This window comes from Thermobia domestica, chromosome 15 (assembly GCF_964235325.1).
Source record: "Thermobia domestica chromosome 15, izTheDome1.hap1.1, whole genome shotgun sequence".
NCBI lineage: Eukaryota > Metazoa > Arthropoda > Insecta > Zygentoma > Lepismatidae > Thermobia > Thermobia domestica.
In genome coordinates, this window is record NC_137468.1 from 82,780,079 (window position 1) to 82,796,271 (window position 16,193).

At 38.1% G+C, this 16,193-nt stretch overlaps 1 pseudogene; it reads right to left on the minus strand.

The window, feature by feature from the left end:
* Nucleotides 1-7,533: 7,533 nt before the first annotated feature.
* LOC145671866 (NADH-ubiquinone oxidoreductase chain 5 pseudogene) lies at nucleotides 7,534-8,420 on the minus strand (annotated as a pseudogene).
* Nucleotides 8,421-16,193: the final 7,773 nt, after the last annotated feature.

Here is a 16,193-nt window from a genome sequence, read left to right on the forward strand (position 1 = left end):
TGGTTGCCCTTTAATATCACCGCAAACTGGATGAATCAAAATAGAATCTCCACATAATATGGTCCCAGCAGTAGTAGTAGTAGTAATAAATTTATCTCTTTTATAATTGAATAAGAGCATAAAGGTGGTTGGTCTGGTACATTACCGTTAACTACTTAAATCGAAATAGAATCTCCACTTAACATGGTCCCAGCACAAGTAGTAGTAGTAATCGAATCAGTTTTTTAATTCAGTAGCAGCAGAAAGATGGTTGGCCTGGAAAATCACCATAAACAGGATCAATCGAAATAGAATCTCAACATAACATATTCCCAGGAGTAGTTAGTAGTAGTTGAATAATCTTTTTTTAATTGAGTAGGAGCCGAAAGATGGTTGGCCTGGTACATCACCGTAAACTGCATTTATCCGAATAGAATCTAAAGATAACATGGTCCCAGCAGTGGTAGTAGTAGTAATCGAATCATTTGTTTTTCAATTGAGTAGGAACAGAGAGATAGTTGTCCTGATACATCAACGTAAACTGGATCGATCCAGATAGAATCTCCACATAACATGGTTTCAGCAGATAGATGGTTGACCTGGTACATCACCGTAATCTGGATCGATCCAAATAGAATCTCCACTTAACATGGTAATAACAGAAAGATGGTTAACCTGGTAGATCAACGTAAACTGGATAGATCCAAAGAGAATATCCACATAATATGGTGCCAGCAAAAAGATGGTTTGTTTGGTACATTGCAGTAAACTGGGTCGATCCAAAGAGAATCTCCACATAACATGCTCCCAACAGTAGTAGTAGTAGTAACCGAATCATCTGTTTTTTAATTTAGTAAGAGAACTAAGATAGTCGGCCTGGTACATCACCGTAAAATGGATCGATTTAAATAGAATCTCCACATAACAGGTCCCAGCAGAAAGATGGTTGACCTGGTACATCACCGTATACTGGATCAATCGAAATAGAATCTCCACATAACATGGTCCCAGCAGTAGTAGTAGTAGTAATCGAATCATCTGTTTCTTAATTGAGTAGGAGGAGAAAGATTGTTGGCCTGGTACATCACAGTAAACTGGATCGATCCAAAAGAATCTCCACAATATCATGGTCCAAGCAGTAGTAGTAGTAGTCATCGAATCATCTATTTTTTAATTGAGTAGGACCAGAAAGATGGTTGGCTTGGTACATCACCGTAAACTGGATCGATTTAAAGAGAATGTCCACATAACATGCTCCCAGCAGTAGTAGTAGTCGTACTCGAATCATCTGTTTTTTAATTGAGTAGGAGCAGAAAGATCATTGGCCTGGTACATCACCGTAAATTGGATCGATCCAAAGAGAGCTTCCACATTACATGGTTACAGCAATAAGATGGTTGGTCTGGTAATTCACCGTAAACTGGATCAATCGAAATAGAATGTCTACATAACATGGTCACGGCATTAGCAGTAGTAGTATTCGAATCATCTGTTTTTTACTTGAGTAGGAGCACAAAGATGGTTGGCCTAGTACATTACTCATTCAATCGAAATAGAATCCCCACATAACATGGTCCCAGCGCTATTATTAGTAGTAGTCGAATCATTTTTTTAATTGAATAGAAGCCGAAAGATTGTTGCCTTCGTACATCACCGTAAACTGCATCGATTAAAATAAAATCTCCAGATACCATTGTCCCAGCAGTAGTAGTAGTAGTAATCGAATCATTTGTTTTTTAATTGAGTAGGAGCGGAAAGATAGTTGGCCTGGTACATCACCGTAAACTAGATCGATCCAAATAGAATCTCCACATAACATGGTCCCAGCAGAAAGATGGTTGACCTGGTTCATCACCGTAAACTGCATCAATCGAAATAGAATCTCCACATCACATGGTCCCAGCAGTAGTAGTAGTAGTAATCAAATCATCTGTTTTCTAATTGAATACGAGCACAAAGGTAGTTGGTCTGGTACATTACCGTAAACTGGATCGATCCAAAGAGAGTCTCCACATTACATGGTAACAGCAGAAAGATGGTTCGCCTGGTACATCACCGTAAACTGGATCAATCGAAATAGAATCTCCACATAACATGTTCCCAGTAGTAGTAGTACTAGTAATCACTTCATCTCTTTTCTAATTGAATAGGAGCAGAAAGGTGGTTGGTCTGGTACATTACTGTAAACTCCTTCAATGGAAATAGAATCTCCACATAACATGGTCCCAGCACAAGTAGTAGTAGTAATACAATCTGTTTTTTCATTGAGTAGCAGCAGAAAGATGGTTGGGTTGGAAAATCGCCATAAACTGGATCAATCGAAATAGAATCTCAGCATAACATGGTCCCAAGAGTAGTTAGTACTATTCGAATAATCTTTTTTTAATTGAGTAGGAGCCGAAAGATGCTTGGCCTGGTACATCACCGTAAACTGAATTTATCCAAATAGAATCTCCATATAACATGGTACTAGCAGTGCTAGTAGTAGTAATCGAATCATTTGTTTCCCAATTGAGTAGAAGCAGAAAGATAGTTGGAATGGTACATCAGCGTAAACTGGATCCAACGAAAAAGAATCTCCACATAACCTAGACACAGCAGTAGTAGTAGTAGTAATAGAATTATCTGTTTTTTAATTGAGTAGCAACAGAAATATGGTTGGCTTTTTACATCACTGTAAAATGGATCGATTCAAATAGAATCTCCAAAGAACGTGGTCCCAGCAGAAAGATGGTTGGCCTGGTACATCACCGGAAAGTGGATCAATCGAAATAGAATTTCCATATAACATAGTCACAGCAGTAGTAGTAGTAATCGAATCATCTGTATTTTATTGAGTAGGAGCAGAAAAAAGTTGGCCTGGTACAACACAGTAACCTGGAACGACCCAAATAGATCTCCACATATTATGGTCCAACAGAAAGATGGTTGGCCTGGTACATCACCGTAAACAGAATCGATCCAAAACAATCTCCACATAACATGGTCCAAGCCGTAGTACTAGTAGTAATCGAATCATTTATTTTTTATTTGAGTAGCAGCAGAAACATAGTCGGCCTGGTACATTACCGTAAACTGGACCGATCCAAATAGAATCTCCACATAACATGGACCCCCTAGAAAAATGGTTGGCTTGGTACATCACCGTAAACTGGATCGGTCCAAAGAGGATCTCCACATAACATGGTCCCAGCACTGGTAGTAGTAGTTCTCGAATCATCTGTTTTTTAATTGAGTAAGAGCAGAAAGATGATTGACCGGGTACATCACCGTAAACTGGATCAATCCAAAGAGAGTCCCCACATTACATGGTAACAGCAGAAAGATGGTTGGCCTGGTACATCACCGTAAACTGGATAAATCGAAATAGAATCTCCACATAGCATGTTCCAAGCAGTAGTAGTAGTAATAATCGAATCATTTGTTTTTCAATTGAGTAGGAGCAGAAACATAGATGGCCTGGTACATCATGGTAAAATGGATCGATCCAAATAGAATCTCCACATAACGTGGTCCCAGCAGAAAGGTGGTTGGTCTGGTACATCACCGGAAACTGGATCAATCGAAATAGAATCTCCACATAACATGTTCCAAGCAGTAGTAGTAGTAGTAATCGAATCATCTGTATTTTATTGAGTAGGAGCAGAAAAAAGTTTGGCCTCGTACATCACAGTAATCTGGAACGATCCAAATAGAATCTCCACATATCATGGTCCCAGCAGAAAGATGGTTGGCCTGGTACATCACCGTAAACTGCATCGATCCAAAGAGAATCTCCACATAACATAGTCCCAGCGGAAAGATGGTTGGCCTCGTACATCACCGTAAACTGGATCGATCGAAAAAGAATCTCCACATAACATGGTCCAAGAAGTAGTAGTACTAGTAATCTATTCATCTCTTTTCTAATTGAATAGGAGCAGAAAGGTGATTGGTCTGTTACATTACCATAAACTCATTCAATCAAAATAGAATTTCCACATAACATGGTCCCAGCACAAGTAGTAGTAGTAATGGAATCTGTTTTTTAATTGAGTAGCAGCAGAAAGATGGTTGGGTTGGTAAATCACCATAAACTGTATCAATCCAAATAGAATCTCAGCATAACATGGTCCCAGGAGTAGTTAGTACTAGTCGAATAATCTTTTTTTAATTGAGTAGGAGCCGAAAGTTGCTTGGCTTGGTACATCACCGTAAACTGCATTTATCCAAATAGAATCTCCAGACAACATGGTCCCAGCAGTGCTAGTAGTAGTAATCGAATCATTTGTTTTTTATTGAGTAGGAGCAGAGAGATAGTTGGCCTTGTACATCAACGTAAACTGGATCGATCCAAATAGAATCTCAACATATCATGGTCCCAGCAGAAAGATGGTTGACCTGGTACATCACCGCAAACTGGATCAATCGAAATAGAATCTCGACATCACATGGTCCCAGCAGTAGTAGTAGTAGCAATCAAATCATCTGTTTTCTAATTGAATAGGAGCACAAAGGTAGTTGGTCTGGTACATTACCGTAAACTTGATCGATCGAAAGAGAGTCTCCACATTACATGGTAACAGCAGAAAGATGGTTGGCCTGGTACATCACCGTAAACTGGATCAATCGAAATAGAATCTCCACATAACATGGTCCCAGCAGTAGTAGTACTAGTAATCAATTCATCTCTTTTCTAATTGAATAGGAGCAAAAAGATGGTTGGCCTGGTACATCACCGTAAACTGGATCAATCGAAATAGAATCTCCACATAACATGGTCACGGCAGTAGTAGTACTAGTATTCGAATCATCTGTTTTTTACTTGAGTAGGAGCAGAAAGATGGTTGGCCTAGTACATCACCGTAAACTCAATCAATCGAAATAGAATCCCCACATAACATGGTTCCAGTACTATTATTAGTAGTAGTCGAATCATTTTTTTAATTGAATAGAAGCCGAAAGATTGTTGCCCTGGTACATCACCATAAACTCCTTCAATCGAAATAGAATCTCCACATAACATGGTCCCAGCACAAGTAGTAGTAGTAATCGAATCTGTTTTTTAATTGAGTAGCAGCAGAAAGATGGTTGGGTTGGTAAATCACCATAAACTGGATCAATCCAAATAGAATCTCAGAATAACATGGTCCCAGGAGTAGTTAGTACTAGTCGAATAATCTTTTTTTAATTGAGTAGGAGCCGAAAGTTGTTTGGCTTGGTACATCACCGTAAACTGCATTTATCCAAATAGAATCTCCAGATAACATGGTCCCAGCAGTGCTAGTAGTAGTAATCGAATCATTTGTTTCTCAATTGAGTAGGAGCAGAGAGATAGTTGGCCTGGTACATCAACGTAAACTGGATCGATCCAAATAGAATCTCCATATGACATGGTCCCAGCAGAAAGATGGTTGGCCTGGTACATCACCGTAAACTGGATCGATCCAAAGAGAATCTCCACATAACATGGTCCCAGCAGAAAGATGGTTGGCCTGGTACATTACCGTAAACTGGATCGATCGAAATAGAATCTCCCCATAGCATGTTCCAAGCAGTAGTAGTAGTAATAATCGAATCATCTTTTTTTTAATTGGGTAGGAGCAGAAAGGTGGTTGGCGTGGTACATCACGGTAAATTGCATCGATCTAAAAAGAATCTCCAGATAACATTGTCCCAGCAGTAGTAGTAGTAGTAATCGAATTATCTGTTTTTTAATTGAGTAGGAACAGAAAGATGGTTGGCCTGGTACATCACCGTATAATGGATTGATTCAAATAGAATCTCCAAAGAACGTGGTCCCAGCAGAAAGATGGTTGGCCTGGTACATCACCGGAAACTGGATCAATCGAAATAGAATCTCCACATAACATAGTCACAGCAGTAGTAGTAGTAGTAATCGAATCATCTGTATTTTATTGAGTATTTCCAGAAAAAAAGTTGGCCTGGTACATCACAGTAATCTGGAACAATCCAAATAGAATCTCCACATATCATGGTCCCAGCAGAAAGATGGTTGGTCTGTTACATTACCATAAACTCCTTCAATCGAAATAGAATCTCCACATAACATGGTCCCAGCACAAGTAGTAGTAGTAATAGAATTTGTTTTTTAATTGAGTAGCAGCAGCAAGATGGTTGGGTTGGTAAATCACCATAAACTGGATCAATCCAAATAGAATCTCAGCATAACATGGTCCCAGGAGTAGTTAGTACTAGTCGAATAATCTTTTTTTAATTGAGTAGGAGCCGAAAGTTGCTTGGCTTGGTACATCACTGTAAACTGCATTTATCCAAATAGAATCCCCAGATAACATGGTCCCAGCAGTGCTAGTATTAGTAATCGAATTATTTGTTTCTCATTTGAGTAGGAGCAGAGAGATAGTTGGCCTGGTACATCACCGTAAACTGGATCAATCGAAATAGAATCTCCAGATAACATGGTCCCAGCAGTGGTAGTAGTAGCAATCAAATCATCTGTTTTGTATTTGAATAGGAGCAGAAAGCTGGTTGGTTTGGTACATTACCGTACATGTATGTTTGACTTCGGATCAAAAGGATCATTTAAATGAAATAGGCAATTAATACAGTTTTAACAACTGGTCTATTAACTATTATTATTTGCTTAATCGTTATAGCCATTTCAACTCTTCTTTCCAAAACAGTTATTAATGACCGAGAAAAAAATTCCCCCTTTGAATGTGGATTCGACCCTAAATCATCAGCTCGAATTCCTTTCTCATTACGATTCTTCCTTATTGCTGTAATCTTCCTCATCTTCGATGTAGAAATTGCCCTTCTACTCCCAATAACAATTACTATTAACAGCACTAATACGTTATCCTGATGTCTTGTTAGATTAACATTCTTAGTAATTCTCCTAGTGGGCCTTTATCATGAATGAAATCAAGGATCTCTAACATGAGCCGACTAATAAGATGGGATAATAGTTAAATATAATATTTGGTTTGCATCCAAAAGGTGTTGCTGTCAACTTATCTCATAAGTAGGAAGCAAACAATTGCACTCAGTTTCGACCTGAACCTTTGGTCTCTTGACCCCTGCTTGTTAGTTGAAGCCAAAAAGAGGCATTTCACTGTTAATGATAGTACTGGGTATTCCTACACCCCAACTAAGGAGATGTGAATAATCAAGAAGAAGCTGCTAACTTTATCTTTAGCGGATTGTACCGTTAACATCTCTTAATATAAAATAATTATAACCCCCTTAGTATAAATATTACATTACCTTTTCAGGGTAAAAAAGAGAGTGCTCTGCTCAGGGAGTATACTTAGGGAACATAATTCTTCTTAGTATCTTCAATACTATGCTTTCGGTATAAGCTACCTAAATACACAAATATAAAGAAGCAGAGGAAAATTGTAAAGATTAAAAAAATTAATAAATACATTTTAAATAGATTATCTTGTGAATGTTGAATTAATATTGAACCGTCCTTAAAACTACTATACATGCTTTGAGCACCAAGACATTCTCTCCACCCTTGATCAATGTTATTATAATATACCCCCCCCTACATATAAAGGTAATTTAATAATATAATTTGCTGATAAATAAGGTAAAAATCACATGCTTCCTATTATTGTAGAACTAAAATAAAATTTCATACACACTAAAGACTGTCCAATAGAATAGCTTGATAATAAAATACCAACCCACAAACCTACTACACTCACAAGTAGGGCACCTATTTTTAGATGTAAAGGTAGAACAACACAATTAACAGTAGGAAAAATCAGTCAACTCAATGTCGCACCTCCTAAAATTGCCATTACTACCAATCCTAATATTCCCTTACATATAACTCAACCTTCATTATCACTAATAGAATGAATATTATCACCCCCAAAGCCCTTACTCGTCAAATAAAATCTTAAACGTACTGAATAGCATACAGTTAGGCCTGTAAAAAAAACAATAAGAAAAAGCTGACTACATTAATTAAAGACAAAGAAGAAATTTCCAAAATTAAGTCCTTAGAATAAAATCCAGCTAAAAATGGTATTCCACATAAAGCCAAATTAGCTACATTTAAACAAGATAAAGTGAGTGGCATCTGACTTACAAGTGCTCCTATTCTACGAATATCTTGTGTATCACCCACACCATGAATAATTGCTCCTGCACATAAAAAAAGTAATGCCTTAAATAAAGCATGTGTCAATAAATGAAAAAAAGCTAATACAGGAAATCCCATAGACAAAATTATTATTATAAGACCAAGCTGGCTTAAAGTAGATAAAGCAATAATCTTCTTTAAGTCATATTCGTAATTAGCACCGATGCCGGCTATTAATATTGTCAATCCTGATAATAAAAGCAATACATCTCCCATATAAACACTCAATAAAACGTCTCTAAAACGAATTAACAAATAAACTCCAGCAGTTACAAGCGTAGAAGAGTGAACTAATGCTGATACTGGTGTAGGAGCAGCTATTGCTGCTGGCAGTCACGCAGAAAAAAGAATTTGTGCACTTTTCGTTATTGCTGCTAAAATAATAAAGCTAGAAATAATTACTATCTCATTTTTATTTAAAACTCTATGCAAATAAAAGACATAATTTCAACTTCCATAATTCAATATTCAAGCAATAGCTAATAAAATTGCTACGTCTCCAATACGATTAGAAAGGTCAGTCAACATGCCTGCATTATAAGACAGCACATTTTCATAGTAAATAACTAAACAGTATGATACTAATCCTAACCCGTCCCAACCAAGTAAGATTCTAATTAAATTAGGAGAAACAATTAATAAAACTATTGAAAGAACAAATATTAATACGAGCATAATAAACCTATTAAGGTATCGCTCGGATCCTATATATTGTTCACTGCAAAAAATTACTATTCTAGAAACATAAAGTACAAATCTTATAAACATAAATGATATTCAGTCAAATAGAAGAGTTATAATAATTTTATTTCTATTAAAAGAAAAAACTTCTCACTCAATAAATACACTATATCTATTGATTAAAAAACTCAAGTCTATTATGAATAAAAGAATACTTATTCTATTTAAAAAGGCAAATCTAGTCATACAAATTGAAAAAGGTCAAACCATGGCCTAAGAGCAATTAAACTTTCTTTAGTTCCACAAACTAAAATTTTATTCTAAACTACTCAAGCAACTACAACCATAAGAATCGATCCAAAGAGAAACTCCACATTACATTGTCCCATCAGAGGTAGTAGTAGTAGTAATCGAATCACCTGTTTTTAATTGAGTAGGAGCAGACAAGTGGTTGGCCTGGTACATCACCGCAAACTGCATCGATCCAAATAGAATCTCCAGATAACATGGTCCCAGCAGTAGTAGTAGTAGTAATTGAATTATCTTTTTTTTAACTGAGTAGGAACATAAATATGGTTGGCCTGGTACATCACCGTAAAATGCATCGATTCAAATAGAATCTCCACAGAATATGGTCCCAGCAGAGAGATGGTTCGCCTGGTACATCACCGTAAACTCGAACAATCGAAATAGAATCTTCACATAACGTGGTCACAGCAGTAGTAGTAGTAGTAATCGAATCATCTGTTGTTTAATTGAGTGAAAGCAGAAAAAAGGTTGGCCCGGTACATCACCGTAATCTGGATCGATTCAACTAGAATCTCCACATAACATGGTCCCAGCAGAAAGATGGTTGACCTGGTACATCACCGTAAACTGGATCAATCGAAATAGAATCTCCACATAACATGGTCCCAGCAGAAGTAGTAGTAGTAATCGAATAATCTGTTTTATAATTGAGTAGGAGCAGAAAGATGGTTGGCCTAGTACATCACCGTAATCTGGATCGATCCAAATAGAATCTCCACATAACATGGTCCTAGCAGAAAGATGGTTGACCTGGTACATCACCGTAAACTGGATCAATCGAAATAGAATCTCCACAAAACATGGTTCCAGCAGAAAGATGGTTGGCCTGGTACATCACCGTAAACTGGATCGATTCAAAGAGAATATCCACATAACATGGTGCCAGCAGAAAGATTGTTTGGTACATTATCGTAAACTGGGTCGATCCAAAGAGAATCTCCACATAACATGGTCCCGACAGTAGTAGTAGTAGTAATCGAATCATCTGTTTTTTAATTTAGTAAGAGAAGTAAGATAGTTGGCCTGGTACATCACCGTAAAAATGGATCGATTCTAATAGAATCTCCACATAACATGGTCCCAGCAGAAAGATGGATGACCTGGTACATCACCGTAAACTTGATCAATCGAAATAGAATCTCCACATAAGATGGTCCCAGCAGTAGTAGTAGTAGTAATCGAATCATCTGTTTTTTAATTGAGTAGGAGGAGAAAGATGGCTGGCCTCGTACATCACCGTAAACTGGATGGATCACAAAGAATCTCCACAAATCATGGTCCAAGCAGTAGTAGAAGTAGTCATCGAATCGTGTATTTTTTTAATTGAGTAGGACCAGAAAGGTAGTCGGTCTGGTACATCACCGTAAACTGAATCGATCCAAATAGAATCTCCACATAACATGGTCCCAGCAGAAAGATGGTAGGCTTGGTACATCACCGTAAACTGGATCAATCGAAATAGAATCTCCACAAAACATGGTCACGGCAGTAGTAGTAGTAGTATTCGAATCATCTGTTTTGTAATTGAATAGGAGCACAAAGATGGTTGGCCTGGTACATTACTCATTCAATCGAAATAGAATCTCCACATAACATGGTCCCAGCACAGATAGTAGTAGTATTCTATTCTGTTTTTCAATTGAGTAGGAGCAGAAAGATGTTTAGCCTTTTACATCACCAGAAACTGGATCAATCGAAATAGAATCTTCATATAACATGGTCCCAGCAGTAGTAGTAGTAGTAATCAAATCATTTATTTTTTACTTGAGTAGGAGCAGAAAGATGGTTGGCCTAGTACATCACCGTAAACTCAATCAATCGAAATAGAATCAACACATAACATGGTCCCAGTACTATTATTAGTAGTAGTCGAATCATTTTTTTAATTGAGTAGCAGCAGAAAGATGGTTGGGTTGGTAAATCACCATAAACTGGATCAATCGAAATAGAATCTCAGCATAACATGGTCCCAGGAGTAGTTAGTACTAGTCGATAAATCTTTTTAATTGAGTAGGAGCCGAAAGTTGCTTGGCTTGGTACATCACCGAAAACTGCATTTATCCAAATAGAATCTCCAGATAACATGGTCCCACCAGAGCTAGTAGTAGTAATCGAATCATTTGTTTTTCAATTGAGTAGGAGCAGAGAGATAGTTGGCCTGGTACATCATGGTAAAATGGATCGATCCAAATAGAATCTCAACATAACATGATCCCAGCAGAAAGATAGTTGGCCTGGTACTTCACCGTAAACTGAATCGATCGGAATAGAATTTCCACATAACATGGTCCAAGCAGTAGTAGTACTAGCAATCGAATCATCTGTTTTTTATTCAATAGGAGCAGAAAAAAGTTGGCATGGTACATCACAGTAATCTGGATCGATCCAAATAGAATCTCCATATAACATGGTCCCAGCAGAAAGAAGGTTGGCGTGGTACATCAACGTAAACTGGATCGATCCAAAGAGAATCTCCAGATAACATGGTCCCAGCAGAAAGATGGTTGGCCTGGTGCATCACCGTAAACTGGATAGATCGAAATAGAATCTCCACATAACATGGTCCAAGAAGTAGTAGTAGTAGTAATCGAATCATCTGTTTTTTACTTGGGTAGGAGCAGAAAGGTGGTTGGCCTGATACATCACAGTAAATTGCATCGATCCAAAAAAATCTCCAGATAACATGGTCCCAGCAGTAGTAGTAGTAGTAATCGAATTATCTGATTTTTAATTGAGTAGGAACAGAAAGATGGTTGGCCTGGTACATCTCTGTAAATTGGATCGATTCAAATAGAATCTCAAAAGAACGTGGTCCCAGCAGAAAGATGGTTGGCCTGGTACATCACCGGAAACTGGATCAATCGAAATGCAATCTACACATAACGTAGTCACAGCAGTTGTAGTAGTAGTAATCGAATCATCTGTATTTTATTGAGTAGGAGCAGAGAAAAGGTTGGCCTGGTACATCACAGTAATCTGGAACAATCCAAATAGAATCTCCACATATCATGGTCCCAGCAGAAAGATGGTTGGCCTGGTACATCACCGTAAACTGGATCGATCCAAAGAGAATCTCCACATAACATAGTCCCACCTGAAAGATGGTTGGCCTGGTACATCACTGTAAACTGGATCAATCGAAAAAGAATCTCAACATAACATGGTCCAAGAAATAGTAGTAGTAGTAATCGAATCATCTGTTTTGAAATTGAGTAGGAGCAGAAATGTGCTCTGCCTCATACATCACCGAAAACTGGATCCACCCAAAGAGATTCTCCACATAACATGGTAACAGCAGTGGTAGTAGTAGTTCACGAATCATCTGTTTTTTAATTGAGTAAGAGCAGAGAGATGATTGGCCTGGTACATCACCGTAAACTGGATCAATCCAAAGAGAGTCCCCACATTACATGGTAACCGCAGAAAGATGGGTGGCCTCATACATCACCGTAAACTGGATCAATCGAAATAGAATCTGCACATAACATGTTCCCGGCAGTAGTAGTAGTAGTATTCGAATCATATGTTTTTTACTTGAGTAGGAGCAGAAAGATGGTTGGCCTGGTACATTACTCCTTCAATCGAAATAGAATCTCCACGTAACAAGGTCCAAGCACAACTAGTAGCAGTTATGTAATCTGCTTTTTAATTGAGTAGGAGCAGAAGGATGGTTGGCCTATTACATCATCATAAACTGGATCAATCGAAATGGAATTTTCATATAACATGGTCCCAGCAATAGTAGTAGTAGTAATGAAATCATTTGTTTTTCAATTGAGTAGGAGCAGAAAGATAGATGGCCTGGTACATCACCGTAAACTGGATCGATCCAAATAGAATCTCAACATAACGTGGTCCCAGCAGAAAGATGGTTGACCTGGTACATCACCGTAAACTGGATCAATCGAAATAGAATCTCCACATAACATGGTCCCAGCAGTAGTTGTAGTAGCAATCATATCATCCGTTTTGTAATTGAATAGGAGCAGAAAGCTGGGTGGTTTGGTACATTACCGTAAACTGGATGGATCCAAAGAGAGTCTCCACATTACATGGTAACAGCAGAAAGATGGTTGGCCTGGAATATCACCGCAAACTGGATGAATCAAAATAGAATCTCCAAATAACATGGTCCCAGCAGTAGTAGTAATAGTAATAAATTCATCTCTTTTTTAATTGAATAGGAGCATAAAGTGGTTGGTCTGGTATATTACCGCAAACTACTTCAATCGAAATAGAATCTCCACATAACATGGTCCCAGCACAAGTAGTCGTAGTAATCGAATCTGTTTTTCAATTCAGTAGCAGCAGATAGATGGTTGGCCTGGTAAATCACCATAAACAGGATCAATCAAAATACAATCTCAACATAACATGTTCCCAGGACTACTTGGTAGTAGTCGAATAATCTTTTTTTAATTGAGTAGGAGCCGAAAGATGGTTGGCCTGGTACATCACCGTAAACTGCATTTATCCGAATAGAATCTCCAGATAACATGGTCCCAGCAGTGGTAGTAGTAGTAATCGAATCATTTGTTTTTCAATTGAGTAGGAGCAGAGAGATAGTTGTCCTGGTACATCAACGTAAATTGGATCGATCCAAATAGAATCTCCACATAACATGTTTACAGCAGAAAGATGCTTCACCTGATACATCATTCTATACTGGATCGATCCAAAGAAAATCTCCACATTACATTGTCCCATCAGCATTAGTAGTAGTAGTAATCGAATCATCTGTTTTTTAATTGAGTAGGAGCAGAAAAGTGGTTGGCCTGGTACATCACCGTAAACTGCATCCATCCAAATAAAATCTCCACATAACGTAGTCACAGCAGTAGTAGTAGTAGTAATCGAATCATCTGTTTTTTATTGAGTAGGAGCGGAAAAAAGGTTGGCCTGGTACATCACAGTAATCTGGAACAATCCAAATAGAATCTCCACATATCATGGTCCCAGCAGAAAGATGGTTGCCCTGGTACATCACCGTAAACTGGATCGATCCAAAGAGAGTCTCCACATAACATAGTCCCACCTGAAAGATGGTTGGCCTGGTACATCACCGTAAACTGGATCAATCGAAAAAGAATCTCAACATAACATGGTCCAAGAAGTAGTAGTAGTAGTAATCGAATCATCTGTTTTTTAATTGAGTAGGAGCAGAAATGTGCTTGGCCTCATACATCACCGTAAACTGGATCCACCCAAAGAGATTCTCCACATAACATGGTAATAGCAAAAAGATGATTGGCCTGGTACATCACCGAAAACTGGATCGATCCAAAGAGAATCTCCACATAACGTTCTGCCAGCAGAAAGAAGGTTGGAATGGTACATCACCGTAAACTGGGTCGATCCAAAGAGAATCTACACATAACATGGTCCCAGCAGTAGTAGTAGTAGTAATTGAATCATCTGTCTTTTAATTGAGTAGGAGATGAAAGATGGTTGCCCTGATACATCACCGTAAACAGAATCGATCCAAAAGAATCTCCACATAACATGGTCCAAGCCGTAGTAGTAGTAGTAATCGAATCATCTATTTTTTATTTGAGTAGGAGCAGAAACATAGTCGGCCTGGTGCATTACCGTAAACTGCTCCGATCCAAATAGAATCTCCACATAACATGGACCCAGTAGAAAAATGGTTGTCTTGGTACATCACCGTAAACTAGATCGGTCTAAAGAGAATCACCACATAACATGGTCCCAGCAGTGGTAGTAGTAGTTCACGAAGCATCTGTTTTTTAATTGAGTAAGAGCAGAGAGATGATTGCCCTGGTAAATCACCGTAAACTGGATCGATCCAAAGAGAGTCCCCACATTACATGGTAACAGCAGAAAGATGGTTGGCCTCATACATCACTGTAAACTGGATAGTTCGAAATAGAATCTCCACATAACATGTTCCCGGCAGTAGTAATAGTAGTATTCGAATCATCTGTTTTTTACTTGAGTAGGAGCGGAAAGATGGTTGGCCTGGTACATTACTCGTTCAATCGAAATATAATCTCCACGTAACAAGGTCCAAGCAAAACTAGTAGTAGTTATGTAATCTGCTTTTTAATTGAGTAGGAGCAGAAGGATAGTTGGCCCATTACATCACCATAAACTGGATCAATGGAAATGGAATTTTCATACAACATGGTCCCAGCAATAGTAGTAGTAGTAATGAAATCATTTGTTTTTCAATTGAGTAGGAGCGGAAAGATAGATGGCCTGGTACATCACCGTAAACTGGATCGATCCAAATAGAATCTCCACATAACGTGGTCGCAGCAGAAAGATGGTTGACCTGGTACATCACCGTAAACTGGATCAATCGAGATAGAATCTCCACATAACATGGTCCCAGCAGTAGTTGTAGTAGCAATCAAATCATCTGTTTTGTAATTGAATAGGAGCAGAAAGCTGGTTGGTTTGGTACATTACCGTAAACTGGATCGATCCAAAGAGAGTCTCCACATTACATGGTAACAGCAGAAAGATAGTTGGCCTGGAATATCACCGCAAACTGGGTGAATCAAAATAGAATCTCCACATAACATGGTCCCAGCAGTAGTAGTAATAGTAATAAATTCATCTCTTTTTTAATTGAATAGGAGCATAAAGGTGGTTGGTCTGGTATATTACAGCAAACTACTTCAATCGAAATAGAATCTCCACATAACATGGTCCCAGCACAAGTAGTAGTAGTAATCGAATCTTTTTTTTAATTCAGTAGCAGCAGATAGATGGTTGGCCTGGTAAATCACCATAAACAGGATCAATCGAAATAGAATCTCAACATAACATGTTCCTAGGACTAGTTAGTAGTAGTCGAATAATCTTTTTTTAATTGAGTAGGAGCCGAAAGATGGTTTTCCTGGTACATCACCGTAAACTGCGTTTATCCAAATAGAATCTCCAGATAACGGTCCCAGCAGTGGTAGTAGTAGTAGTCGAATCATTTGTTTTTCAATTGAGTAGGAGCAATGAGATAGTTGTCCTGGTACATCAACGTAAATTGGATCGATCCAAATAGAATCTCCACATAACATGTTTACAGCAGAAAGATGCTTGACCTGATACATCATTGTATACTGGATCGATCCAAAGAGAATCT